The following is a 13984-nucleotide window of genomic DNA, read 5'->3' as shown; positions in this document are numbered from 1 at the left end:
CCATATTGCCCAGCGACAGCCCCGGAACCTGAAGGATCTGGAGAAGGTCTGTATGGAGGAGTGGGCCAAAAAACCCTGCTGCAGTGTGTGCAAACCTGGTCAAGAACTACAGGAAACGTATGACCTCTGTAATTGCAAACAAAGGTTTCTGTACCAAATATTAAGTTCTGCTTTTCTGATGTATCAAATGATGATTCCATTGAGCACAATCTGGAGGAATAATGAATCTACAGCATGATAACATGTCTTGTCATTGTCAGGGCGTCATTAAATCAGTTTTACAACCAAACACAAACCCTGAATCCTTCCACTCACATGACTGCCCTCAATTCTCCATTTAAAATGTTGATGATCAATCTTAACGGAGTACCCCTTGGCCAGGTCAGTGCTACAGGCACACTGCCTCCTCTCACAGACGCTGCTGCCCTACCTATCCTACAGGCCTGGGATCAGTTTCAGTGTTGGCCCCCAGTGCTAATGGCCTAAATGGAACCTGTGGGGCGCTGTTCTGTGACTTGGGATATGATAATTGCCATTTGCCTCCGTCTGTGTCCGTGGCCCCGTCACCCCCAGTGCTGCACAGCCAACCCGACTCTAAATGAGCTTGCCACTGTTTTCTGATTACTGCCCAGTTAAATAAGATGAGATAAGTTAGAACCACATCTCTCCCCGAGCCGAGCTTGAGAGTTGACAACTCCCATACATCTGCCAGCCAGGGCTATGGCAATTGAGATGGGGTCGGGGGAGGAGTAATTTGTGTACTTGTGTGAATATTCTCTGTGTGTGTGTGTGTGTGTTTATGCATGTGTGTGTGTGTGTTTTGGAGCTGAGGGTGGTGTGGAGGGGATACCTACCTCTCTCTCTCTCTCTCTCTCTCTCTCTCTCTCTTTCTCTCTTTCTCTCTGTTGTTGTTCAGTACCTGTCATTGATGAGAAGCCAAGGAGAAGCTTCAGCTTGAAGCTGTCATTGGCCCTCTGTATCTGTCTGCCTCCCTTTATCACTTCCCCCCTCCTTTCTCCACCTCTTCTTATTTATCTCCCTCCCTCCCTGACTGTGATGTGGATGCAGCGTGTGAGCAGCAGCCAGTGAGCGTGCCTACGTTAGCAGTGTGTGCTGTTGGAATCCATGCAGCGGCTGACTGTACTGCCTCTTAAATAGGAGCAAACAGACTCATCGCTCGTGACTCTGACACCACTGAGACCAACGCTCCCTCTCCCGGACTGACAGGCCAATCACAGGACACCCCTCACTCTCTCAGTCGCTCTCTCTCTCTCTCTCTGATTCTCTCTCTCGCATTCATTCCTTTGCTCTCTATCTCTCTCTCTGTCTGTAGCTAAGTCTCTCTACCACACCTCGTCCAGTGCAGAGGAACAGAAAGCCCCCTGCCCAGCCCAGGGATAGCCAGACCGCTGAGAGGATGAAACTCTGACAAGCCGACAGACCGCAGGGAAACGAGCACAACTGTGAGTACAACAATTCTTTCACCTCTCAGTCACAGGGACTTAACGCTGACACACACACGCATGTGTGCAGAGCATGCTCACACACAAACACATACATAGCTACCTAACTTGATCCTCTTATGTGCTGTGTCTTTGTCTCTCACAGGCAGACTATTTTACTAAGGGAAGTGTAGGAGTGTGTGTATGGGGAATTGAGTGTTAGTATGTGCATTATATGTTTTTGTATAGCATACTTTTACTGTATCACTGTATACAATATTGATACTTGCACTCTATACTATCTACACTATTCTCTGACTCACTGTCATACATGTGATGATACATATGGAACAGGATTCTTTTAGCTCGTATGATTCCAGTTATAGTGGTGAGAGTATTTTGACAGATCTTTAGTAATGTTAGAAACTGAGGTCTCTTGAATGCTTTGGGGATTTCTCTGCTCTTGCTGTCTCCTTCTATTGGCAATAAAGGCATGATGAAAAACATATCAGGGTAGCATACCCCTTTTATCTCATATCTTAAACGTCTAAGCTGGTACAAGCCAATAGATGCCTAGGGGTGAAAAAAGGGGCGTACATTCTTTCAACCGCTAAAGAATCCCAAGCAATTCCACTGCTTATTGTTTAGTGCTCAGCTAGGGGATGTCTGGGCTGGGTGCAGATCTGTACTGATGTCACACACATTTTTTTGATTATGCTTCTTGTTCATTTCTGGCTGAGGCGATTTCCTATTTCCTTCTCCCATTTGGAGCAGGGTGAGTATAATGTGATAGCGGCTGACACGCGGGGTAATGCCGTTCGGAGGACACAGATTGCATTTCCCCTGGAGAATACTCCCGCTGTATTAAAGACACAACAAGGCTGCTTTGCACTTGTCATCAGCTCCAGTGGTAATGCAGGCAGGGGAGAGCCAGGCGTGGTGTCTACAGCCCTACTCTCCTTTAAACACATCCAATTGGCTCTAATGCCACAGTCTGACTCACAGCAGCATGCTTGGGATGGGGAACAGCTTACAGTTTACATCACATGTGTTATTGTGTTATGCCCGGGCTTTTCTACTCCAGCTTTAACAAAAGGGACAAGAACTGGAATTCCCATGGACAGTTTAAAGTTTCTGTACCATAGGCCCATGCATGTATTCTCTGTCCAAAATGTGTTTAGGTTGGACTACAGTATCCTGTTACAGGATGCTAGTAAATCTATGTTTAATGGTCCTCTTGTAATATCTTGAATGTAAACGAACTGTTGTAGAATAGGTGTGTTGTATTGACACACATGACCAGGTTAGGTCTTTAATTATTATGTTTTTCTATTTAACCATAGACTCGAAACGGTTTACATTTCACATGGCATAGAAAGTGTCAACTAATCCCAGAATCATTAGACTGTGAGAGAGCACTTAGATGTCATACACATGTTTGGCATGTGATGAACACTCCCAGAAAGAATGCCTTCAGGGAAAGAACTGAGAGATCAGAGATCGATGGCTCCAAGGACAGAGAGAGAGAGAGAGAGAGAGAGAGACTCACTTCCCTTTTCAGCATGTCCTCAAAAAAAGCCTGAACCCAGTGTTTTTGGTAAACTTCACAGAAGCATCCTCTTTTAGAAAAAACAACAACAACAACATCTCTTCCTCAGTGTGTGCTTTGTTCTTGCAAGGCCCCACTTTACCTCCCACTTATGTGACAAGGAGGGCGTAGGATCAATACCTATCAAAGGCCCTGACGTCTGAGGGGCCTACATAACACAGTCACCAGAGCCTCTGAAAACCCAAAGAAAGTTACCTGAGACATCCTCAGAGGTACAGTATGATATTCAGAACACCAAGAGACTGCCCAAAAAAACCTCCCGACAAGAGTCCTTTAAGCTTTCTCAACTAATATAACTTTCATTTTGGAATTTGCCTGCAGCTTTCATGCACAATTCATAATTTATTTTACTGAGAAGTTGGTAATGTTCCTGGTAACACTAAGGCATTTTTCCCATTTCTTTTCTCCCTCATTATTTTCTTAGAGGAAGATGTTTATGGAAAGCAAATTGCCTTATGTGCTGGAAAACATTTAGTTGCATACATCTACATTCTTATAAGCAGACAGACTATCAAAAAGAAAGCTATTATGTATTCCTTCTTCAGCCTTGGGACATCATTTTCATAACTTGAGCCGTTATTAAAGCGCTTTGAAAGGCCGGTTAAAGGAAAAAGCCAATTGTTAAGTGAATGCCATTCTCTGTGTATTATTTATGTGTTCTAGCAGCATCTTCCATTTAAGGGTACCACAGGGTTCAATTCCCGGGCCGACTCTTTTCTCTGTATATATCAATGATGTCGCTCTTGCTGCGGGCGATTCACAGATCCACCTCTATGCAGACGACACCATTCTGTATACTTCTGGCCCTTTCTTGGACACTGTGCTAGCTAACGTCCAAACGAGCTTCAATGCCATACAACACTCCTTCCGTGGCCTCCAACTGCTCTTAAACGCTAGTAAAAACCAAATACATGCTTTTCAACCGTTTGCTGCCCGCACCCTCCCGCCCGACTAGCATCACCACACTGGACGGTTCCGACCTAGAAATTGTGGACAACTATAAATACCTAGGTGTCTGGCTAGACTGTAAACTCTCCTTCCAGACTCATATTAAACATCTCCAATCTAAAATCAATACTAGAATCGGCTTTCTATTTCGCAACAAAGCCTCCTTCACTCACGCCACCAAACTTACCCTCGTAAAACTGACTATCCTACCGATCCTCGACTTCGGCAATGTCATCTACAAAATAGCTTCCAACACTCTACTCAGCAAACTCAGCAGTCTATCACAGTGCCATCCGTTTTGTTACCAAATCACCTTATACCACCCACCACTGCGACCTGTATGCTCTAGTCGGCTGGCCCTCGCTACATATTCGTCGCCAGACCCACTGGCTCCAGGTCATCTATAAGTCTATGCTAGGTAACGCTTCACCTTATCTTAGTTCACTGGTCACGATAACAACACCCCCCCCCCCCCCCAGCACACGTTCCAGCAGGTATATCTCACTTATCATCCCCAAAGCCAACACCTCATTTGGCCGCCTTTCCTTCCAGTTCTCTGCTGCCAGTGACTGGAACGGATTTAAAAAATCACTGAAGTTGGAGACTTTTTTTTCCCTCACCAACTTTAAACATCAACTATCTGAGCAACTTACCGATCGCTGCTTCCGTGCATAGTCCATCTGTAAATAGCCCAACCAATCCACCTACCTCATCCCCATACTTTTCAATTTTTTATTTACTTTTCTGCTCTTTTGCACACCAGTATCTCTACTTGCACATCATCATCTGCTCATTTATCACTCCAGTGTTAATCTGCTAAATTGTAACTATTCGCTCCTATGGCCTATTTATTGCCTTACCTCCTCATGCCTTTTGCACACACTGTATATAGACTTTATTTTTCTACTGTGTCGTTGACTTTGTGACTTCGTTGACTTTGTGTTATTGGCTTGTTTATTGTTTACTCCATGTGTAACTCTGTGTTGTTGTCTGTGTCACACTGCTTTGCTTTATCTTGGCCAGGTCACAGTTGCACATGATAACTTGTTCTCAACTAGCCTACCTGGTTAAATAAAGGTGAAAAAAAGCAATAAGGCACGAGGGGGTGTGGTATATGGCTGTTCTTAGGCACGACGCATCACCTGGACACTGCCCTTAGTCGTGGTATAGTGGCCATATACCACAAACCCCAGAGGTGTCTTATTGCTATTACTAACTGGTTACCAACGTAATTAAAGCAGTTTTGCCATACCCGTGGTATACGGACTGATATACCACGGCTGTCAGCCAATCAGCATTCAGGGCTTGAGCCACCCAGTTTATAGTAGTGATTAGATCATTGGTAACCGGTACCAATCATATTGGTTATGGCTGAGGTAGACTTTTCACTCTCTCTAGGCTTAATTACACTTTATGCATGAGGAGCGTTGGTTGGGGGAGCGTTTTAGACCACGGCAAAGTCAAAGTAGGTATGTCGGCCTCAAATCATTTGCCAGAAGTATTCAACCATGGCTGGATGTAAGGGAAAGTATATTCACGGGGTACATCAATGTTGCATTCTTGACTCGTTTAAACATTCAGATGTGCTGATTAAATTATTACTCACTCAAGGGTTCTGCTCCTTGAGCTTTCTGGCTGTTTTTCCATTTATTTTCTGAATTCTCAAGCAGACCTTTGGGTATTGGGTATCAGCAATTACAAAACTTTTAATAAGCAGGCAACGGTATCTCCACATATGCCAACTTCTTACGGTATAAGCATAAGCTGCTGGGGATTGCTGTTAGGCCTACATGTTTTGCAAATATGTGCTAGCTTGATTTAGTTATTTTACCACTCGGTTTTCTCTCTCTGAGAATCATTGTAAGGTTGGTTCACTAGTGTTACTTTTAGGTTCCATAATAAATATTTGAATGTTATGTTTGACATTTTGGTTAAGATGGTATATTAGTCTTGCCCAGACAAGATGTATGGTTTACACACTCTCTGCAACAAAGCAATATGGTGAACAGAAACCGAAGGAAATTGTTATTTTCCACTGTCATGAGACAACAAAAACAGAATTGAGTTGTTTCCTTAACAGAGCTTTGAAAGGTAGTTTCTCTGCAGACCTCTGTGAAAAATATGCTAATTATAGGGCAGGGAGCCACTGAGGAAATGAAAAGCATTACCATACAACTTCATTTGCAACATTTTGGAGGTCGCTTATCAGGAGGGAACAGAATTAGTTCTATCTCGCAGAACAACTTCAATGTAGGCAGGAACATGCCCCAAAGTCTTCCCGGGCTCTGTCGTAAACATGCTCTATGACTACATTGTTTATTTAGTCCATTTCATTAGAAAGTTTAACGGGCCCTGCGTGGGGTTTCGTGGGCCCAGCCACCCAATATACATTTAATCAGCCTGTCCCCCAGCGTTAACCTTCATACCTCGCTTTCCCCTTTCATTGTCAGTCTCTCCAGGGTCACACAAAGTAGCATCAAATATTTATGATATTAATAACTGTCTTTAGGAAAAAACCCTAAATAAATCTTCTCTGTGATAGAGCAGTCCATTCCAGTTAATAAAGTGGTGAAGGAGAAATAAGAGGGTGATCCTCAGGTGAGAGCGGGCAGACACTCATCGCCACAAAACAGACCCAACAACAGAGGGAGATACCACAACAGAAACAACAGAGGGAGATACTACAACAGGGGGGAGATACCACAACAGAAACAAAAGGAACCAAAGCGCTTTTCTGTTATCTTATTGTAGACTGGGGAAAGACAAATGTTACCAGCAGGTCGTTTTGATGTTGGATTTGTGTGTGTGTGTGGGGGGGGAGGGGGGGGGGGATTGAGAATCTCCGGTCCCTAGGGGGTCTTCTGCATTGACAGGCTACAAATGTACACGTGCACGCATGTGCACACACACACACGCGCGCGCACACACACACACACACACACACACACACAAAAAAGCTGTTTAGCATTGGAGCCGATTGAGGCAGGGCACAACATTAATTATGTGTTTTTCAGCTGAGGTCTGGTGACAGTGATTAGTGTGTTGTTTTTTTTGGAGAGTGGCAAGCACGCAGCCTAATGAGGAAAGAGCTTTCCTCACTACAGAGTGACCATGCGCTTGATCTGTGTGTGTGTGTGTGTGTGTGTGTGTGTGTGTGTGTGTGTGTGTGTGAGAGAGAGAGAGATGATGTTCCTCCAGGCTGCGGCTGGAAGATATACGGATAGTGAATATGACAGGGAAGAGGGTGTTGGGGAGCAGGGGGATCACTGAACTCATATTAGTCTGGAGTCAGAGTTGAAACACCCAGTGAAAGGTCCTTTACGTAATCAATGTTTAACTGTGTCCTATTGTGATGATTAATATTAGTTTATTGGTCTGCGCCCCTTTGGCTTCGCACTGGGGAAGCAGCTTGCCCGGCTTGAATAGGTCACTACATTAGCCAATCAATACGCCGTGGTGTGCTATTTCTTTTAGGTGAGGGAGCTCAAAATGTAAATGACGTCATCATTTCCTTACCGACAGATGTAGCCTATAGAATACATAATTCTAGATAATATAATTCTATACTAAAAAAATATAGAAGCAACATTCAATTTCAAAGATTTAGCTGAGTTACAGTTCATATAAGGAAATCAGTCAATTGAAATATATTCATTAGGCCCTAATCTATGGATTTCGTCCCACCCACCCGTTGGGGAGCCTGACCCAGCCAATCAGAAAGATTATTTTTCTTTATTACAGACATAAATGTATGCATTATGCTCACTAACAGGGATATAAACAAATTTGTGCTCAACATTTTAGAGAAATAAGCTTTTTGTGTATACGGAACATTTCTGGGATCTTTTATTTCAGCTCATGAAACATGGGACCAACACTTTACATGTTTCGTTCAGTATAGTTAGACTATTGCAGATCTGGAAAAATGATCCACCTACCATTGTTACTATGAATGGTGGATAGGGGGCAGGATAGCCACTTAGACGGGTAGACTATACTGACCTGCGGGATAGTAAAAGTTAGCACACGGAAAAGTGTAGTGCATAAGGGAAGTACCTAAACACTTGATATAGGGTATGTGGATGCAAGCACATGACGAAATGTGGCTAGGATGGAAGACATTATATAGTAAAACCTGCAAAAGAGAGAATGTAAACCGAGGAAAAACACACTAACCTCCCCTGTCCCCAATAAAAATCCACACAACCATCCCCACAGCAAAAACAAAGTGTGACAATTTTGGACCACCCCTCCCCCCAGTAAATTACGATCTGTCCCTTAAGCAGTGGTCTCAGCTCGCGTGGCACATGTTCTCCCCTACTGTGAACAATGTCCCCAAAGCCATTGATGGTGGAGGCGCACAGGAGGGAGAATAATTGGCACAGGATGCAAACGTATTCTTCCCCGAATCCCAGAGGAAGAGGCTCTGGCCAGCCTGATCGACTGTGGACGTGCCTTTTAAAGCTTGTGGTTGTGAACAGGTGGCTTGTCATGGTGTTTATGATAGGCACTGCTAGTGATTATTTTTCAACGTTCTGATTGGCCAAAGTGGTCACGCCTCTGACAGGCTTTCGCAGTGCACACACATAGCTTACAGTTCTTCATCATTCTCACCACTGCCAGAAAAAAGACGGGGAAGAAACTACCATTTACATCCGGGCTGCTATACATAGACTATTTATTTTGTTTAACATTCTATGGTTTTCATAGCATTTTAGTGGTCATTAAATATAATTGATTTAGAATTTATCAGAATACATTTTCCAGAAGTAGTTTTACCAGCACCGTGTATTCTCAAATTGAAAAACTTTGAGAGAGCGCCGCTCCCCCGCGCTCCGGCAACATTACAACCCTGTCAATACGCCGGGATATCTGTTTGGAAAAAGGACCGAGGCCAGCTGCTGTTTCTTGGGAGAGAATTCTAAATGTCTGTAGCCAAACATCTGCATCAGTAACACAGAGATATACAGTATGCTATACTTGTACGTTACATTTAGACTAGGGGGAGCACTCTATTTTTCGTATTCATACATCATTAATATTCACATTTCTTGTATTCAGAAATGTGTGTTGAATCTCCTAGATTTTAAATTTCACCTCTTCTTAAATCTTACTTGATCTGCATGTATCATGGTGAATTTCCAATTCCCATGGGATTATTGATGTGTGTTTATGTGGGAAGATAATGCGAGTATATCATGCAGCAACATTTTGGACCCGAACCATCATTTTATTTAGACAGAACAAAATGTGCAGACATTTTTGGAACTAGATGACATGGTTGAAAATGGTCATTTCATCTGAAGCACTGGTCCAGCACATCAGGCCTCCAGTATCATCCGCCCAATCACATTTGTGAAAAAGCCAATGCTGGTGTGCATCTGACTGATACTGTGTCCATTTGTGCACCAGGTTGGATTTAGGCATAACACGTCATTTTCCACACCATTTTGTCTGAAAAGTCGATTACTCTGCCTCTGCAGCCATGGATGTGTCTGGATTGAACATTTATTCTGCATGCTGCCAATAAAAGTCATAGAGGCCGGCTTCCATCAGTGTAATGATATTTCAGCCCCAGTATTAGTTCAGCACTGTTTTACACAGCAGTTTCTGCTCAATTAAAAATAGTCCATATTTAAATGCAAAGAAAATCAGTCGCCTGGCGATCCGTGTGCATTCAGATATGCTGCAGAATGGTTAAGTTATGAAGTTTGAAATTGAGTTTTTAAGCACCCCAATGCTCCACGCCTTTAGAGTTAGTTAGAAGAAGGGGGACTGTTCATTTGTAGCTGTGAAATGTTCCTTTGACGTTATTGATATAGAATAGATTAACCTTTAAAAAGGTAAGTAAGTGAAATGTGAAATAATTCATTGAGAGTCAGCCATGTAGCAAATGTGATTTTCGCCAGCAGAAAGACCTGGTAGGCCATTACCCACAAACACAGAGGAAAAAAGACCTGGTAGACCATTACCCACAAACACAGAGGAAAAAAGACCTGGTAGACCTTTACCCACAAACACAGAGGAAAAAAGACCTGGTAGACCATTACCCACAAACACAGAGGAAAAAAAGACCTGGTAGAACATTACCCACAAACACAGAGGAAAAAAGACCTGGTAGACCATTACCCACAAACACAGAGGAAAAAAAGACCTGGTAGACCATTACCCACAAACACAGAGAGAAAAAGACCTGGTAGACCTTTACCCACAAACACAAAGGAAAAAAGGCCTGGTAGAACATTACCCACAAACACAGAGGAAAAAAGACTTGGTAGACCATTACCCACAAACACAGAGGAAAAAAGACCTGGTAGACCATTACCCACAAACACAGAGGAAAAAAGACCTGGTAGACCATTACCCACAAACACAGAGGAAAAAAGACCTGGTAGACCATTACCCACAAACACAGAGGAAAAAAGACCTGGTAGACCATTACCCACAAACACAGAGGAAAAAAGACCTGGTAGACCATTACCCACAAACACAGAGGAAAAAAGACCTGGTAGACCATTACCCACAAACACAGAGGAAAAAAGACCTGGTAGACCTTTACCCACAAACACAGAGGAAAAAAGACCTGGTAGACCATTACCCACAAACACAGAGGAAAAAAAGACCTGGTAGAACATTACCCACAAACACAGAGGAAAAAAGACCTGGTAGACCATTACCCACAAACACAGAGGAAAAAAAGACCTGGTAGACCATTACCCACAAACACAGAGAGAAAAAGACCTGGTAGACCTTTACCCACAAACACAGAGGAAAAAAGACCTGGTAGAACATTACCCACAAACACAGAGAAAAAAAGACTTGGTAGACCATTACCCACAAACACAGAGGAAAAAAGACCTGGTAGACCATTACCCACAAACACAGAGGAAAAAAGACCTGGTAGACCATTACCCACAAACACAGAGGAAAAAAGACCTGGTAGACCATTACCCACAAACACAGAGGAAAAAAGACCTGGTAGACCATTACCCACAAACACAGAGGAAAAAAGACCTGGTAGACCATTACCCACAAACACAGAGGAAAAAAGACCTGGTAGACCATTACCCACAAACACAGAGGAAAAAAGACCTGGTAGACCTTTACCCACAAACACAGAGGAAAAAAGACCTGGTAGACCATTACCCACAAACACAGAGGAAAAAAGACTTGGTAGACCATTACCCACAAACACAGAGGAAAAAAAGACCTGGTAGACCTTTACCCACAAACACAGAGGAAAAAAGACCTGGTAGACCATTACCCACAAACACAGAGGAAAAAAGACTTGGTAGACCATTACCCACAAACACAGAGGAAAAAAGACTTGGTAGACCATTACCCACAAACACAGAGGCGTGTAGGAGAAGGCCGGGGCTGGGGGCTCCACTCTGCTCTGTTTCTAAGGCCTACAGTACGAATAGCACATTTTGGAACTAAATTGCCAGTCAGAGCTTGGGAAATAAATTCCAGATAGTGTCAGCCCCTGTGTGCTGGTCGTTTGGAAGTTTCGTGTCCTTCCCTCCCTCGCCACTCTCTGGCTTTATTTAGCTGGAGCTGTCATTTCCCATAAATCCTTGGGAGGAGGCGTCCGTCAGGGCTGCCAGTTCCCCTGTGTGGAGCACCTGTAACAGGGGAGGGAAGTGACAGCTCTGCCTGGGAGCTGCCGGGACACTACCGGGTCTGTTCCATCACACCAGGGCTCCACACAGCCATCTCCACTTCTCCCTATACAGGGACATAACACAACATCCCAGGGACTTCAGAACAATTCACTAGCTGCAACTCAGAAATGTCAGGGAATATGGATTTCTATAGTGGTAATGTGATGTACAGTATGTAAACATACAGTATTTATTTGTATTCAGTGTATTATTAATGTTATTGTGTTTGATAGGTAAGATCTCTGGAACGACCTCATTTGGTTATCGGTGTAGGTAGCATGTACTGACATGCCATGACATAGATTTGAATTTCTAGATAGAATGCGGTGTATTAGTCCATTTTCTTGAGAATATCGTGTCTTTAATCATTCGAGAGACTGAGTATAATCCAAATGACAAGACATCACACTGCTCTTTTCATAAAATCGTTGTTGAAATACCATTACTGTCATGGTTGTTGTAAGAACGGGACCAAGGCGCAGTGAATGTTGAGTTCCACATATTTATTTCAAAAGCGAAAACAATAAATCAATAAACGAACAACAAAACGTGACTATGTGGTGCACAGGAACAAACACAAAATAATATCCCACAAAGCAGGTGGGAACAGGGAACCCTTAAGAATGATCCCCAATTAGAGACAACGAACATCAGCTGCCTCTAATTGGGAACCCTATCAAGAGCACCAACATAGAAATATATAACCTAGAACACCCGATAGTCACGCCCTGACCTACTACACCATAGAGAACCAAGGGCTCTCTATGGTCAGGGCGTGACAGTACACCCCCACACAAAGCTGCGGACCCCTGCCGCAAAACCTGAAACCAAATGGGGAGGGTAGGTGGGTGATTAGTGTCGGTGGCGGCTCCGGTGCAGGTCGTAGCCCCCGCCCAGACCCCGGATGCTGCCATCGCGCCCGGGCTGAATGCCATGCCTGGACTGGGCATCGGCACAAAGGAGGACTCCGGCCATGGAGCTGGGTTGGACGCCGTGCCTGGACTGGCCACCGGCGCAGAAGAAGGCTCCGGCCATGGAGCGGGACTGGCCGCCATGCCTGAACTGTGTACCGGCACAGAGGAAGGCTCCGGCCTTGGAGCGGGACTGGACGCCGTGCTTGGACTGGGCACCGGCGCAGAGGAAGGCTCCTGCCCTGGAGCGGGATTGGACGCCGTGCCTGGACTGGGCACCGGCGCAGAGGGAGGCTCCTGCTCTGGAGCGGGACTGGATGCCGTGCCTGGACTCTCCGGACCATTGACCCTCGCTGCGAGGTTCCAGACTGTGGACCGTCGCAGGAGGTTCTGGACTGTGGACCGTCGCCGGTATCTCCGGACTGTGGACCGTCGCCGGAAGCTCTGGACTGGGGACCGTCTCCGGATGCTCTGGACTGTGAATGCGCACTGGAGGTCTGGTGCGTGGAGCCGGTACAGGTGGCACCGGACTGGTGACACGCACTTCAGGGCGAGTTTGGGGAGCAGGCACAGGATGCACCGGACTGGGGAGGCGCACCGGAGGCCTGGTGCATGGAGCCGGCACAGGTGGTACCGAACTGGTGACACGCACTTCAGGAAGAGTGCGGGGAGCGGGCACAGGACGTACCGGACTGGGGAGGCGCACTGGAGGCCAGAAGGGTGGAGCCAGACCAAGTTGCACCAGACAGCTAACCCGATCCCCTGGTCGGATGTTGAGCAGAACACACTTGCACAACATCTCTCTCATATCTTCCCCAATGCCTCCCTGACCGTCTCTGGCACTTCAGGGTGAGTGCAGGAAACAGGCACAGGACGTACCGGGCTGGGGACGTGCACTTTAGGGAGAGTGCGAGGAGGAGACACAGGACGTACCGGACTGGGGAGGCGCACTGGAGGCCAGATGCGTGGAGCCGGCCCAGGTTTCACCGGACTGATGACACGCTCCTCCAAACGCCTGCGTTGTCACATACTCCTATCCAGCTCCATTCTCCGGTATCCCTCCTCACACTGTTCACACAAATCCGGGCTCTGGTACTCTCCTTGGGTCGACCGACCACCTCTTTATCTAATCCCAGATGTTCTCTGGCTCTTCCCTCTGCTCAGCCGCCAGCTCCATGTGCCCCCCCCCCCCAAAAAAATGTTTTATGGGGTTTCTATGGCCGCGGTCCCCGGCGTTGTCACCATCCTTCTTGCGTCCTCTGCGACTCCTGCCAAGGAAGGGTCTCCTGTCCTTCCATGATTTCTTCCCAAGTCCAACTTATTTTTCTCATCGCTGCTTGGTCCTTGGTTGGTGGGATATTCTGTCACGGTTGTCGTAAGAACGGGACCAAGGCGCAGCGGATGTTGAGT

At 45.5% G+C, this 13984-nt stretch overlaps 1 protein-coding gene across 4 annotated transcripts in view; it reads left to right on the top strand.

Annotated features, from left to right (window-relative positions):
- The first annotated feature begins 1008 nt into the window (after positions 1-1008).
- LOC110485195 (RNA binding protein fox-1 homolog 3-like) overlaps positions 1009-13984 on the top strand; it is a 416432-nt gene continuing 403456 nt past the window's right edge. For 2 of the 4 annotated variants that reach the window (XM_036941306.1, XM_036941305.1), the window contains exon 1: positions 1015-1463. The gene's annotated coding sequence lies outside the window, so the exon portion shown is untranslated. Of the gene's footprint in view, positions 1464-13984 lie in introns of all 4 variants that reach the window. The other 2 variants (XM_036941310.1, XM_036941309.1) reach the window with 2 other exon arrangements.

This window comes from Oncorhynchus mykiss, chromosome 13 (genome assembly GCF_013265735.2).
Source record: "Oncorhynchus mykiss isolate Arlee chromosome 13, USDA_OmykA_1.1, whole genome shotgun sequence".
Taxonomy (NCBI): Eukaryota; Metazoa; Chordata; class Actinopteri; order Salmoniformes; family Salmonidae; genus Oncorhynchus; species Oncorhynchus mykiss.
This window is presented reverse-complemented; position numbering and strand designations above follow the sequence as displayed.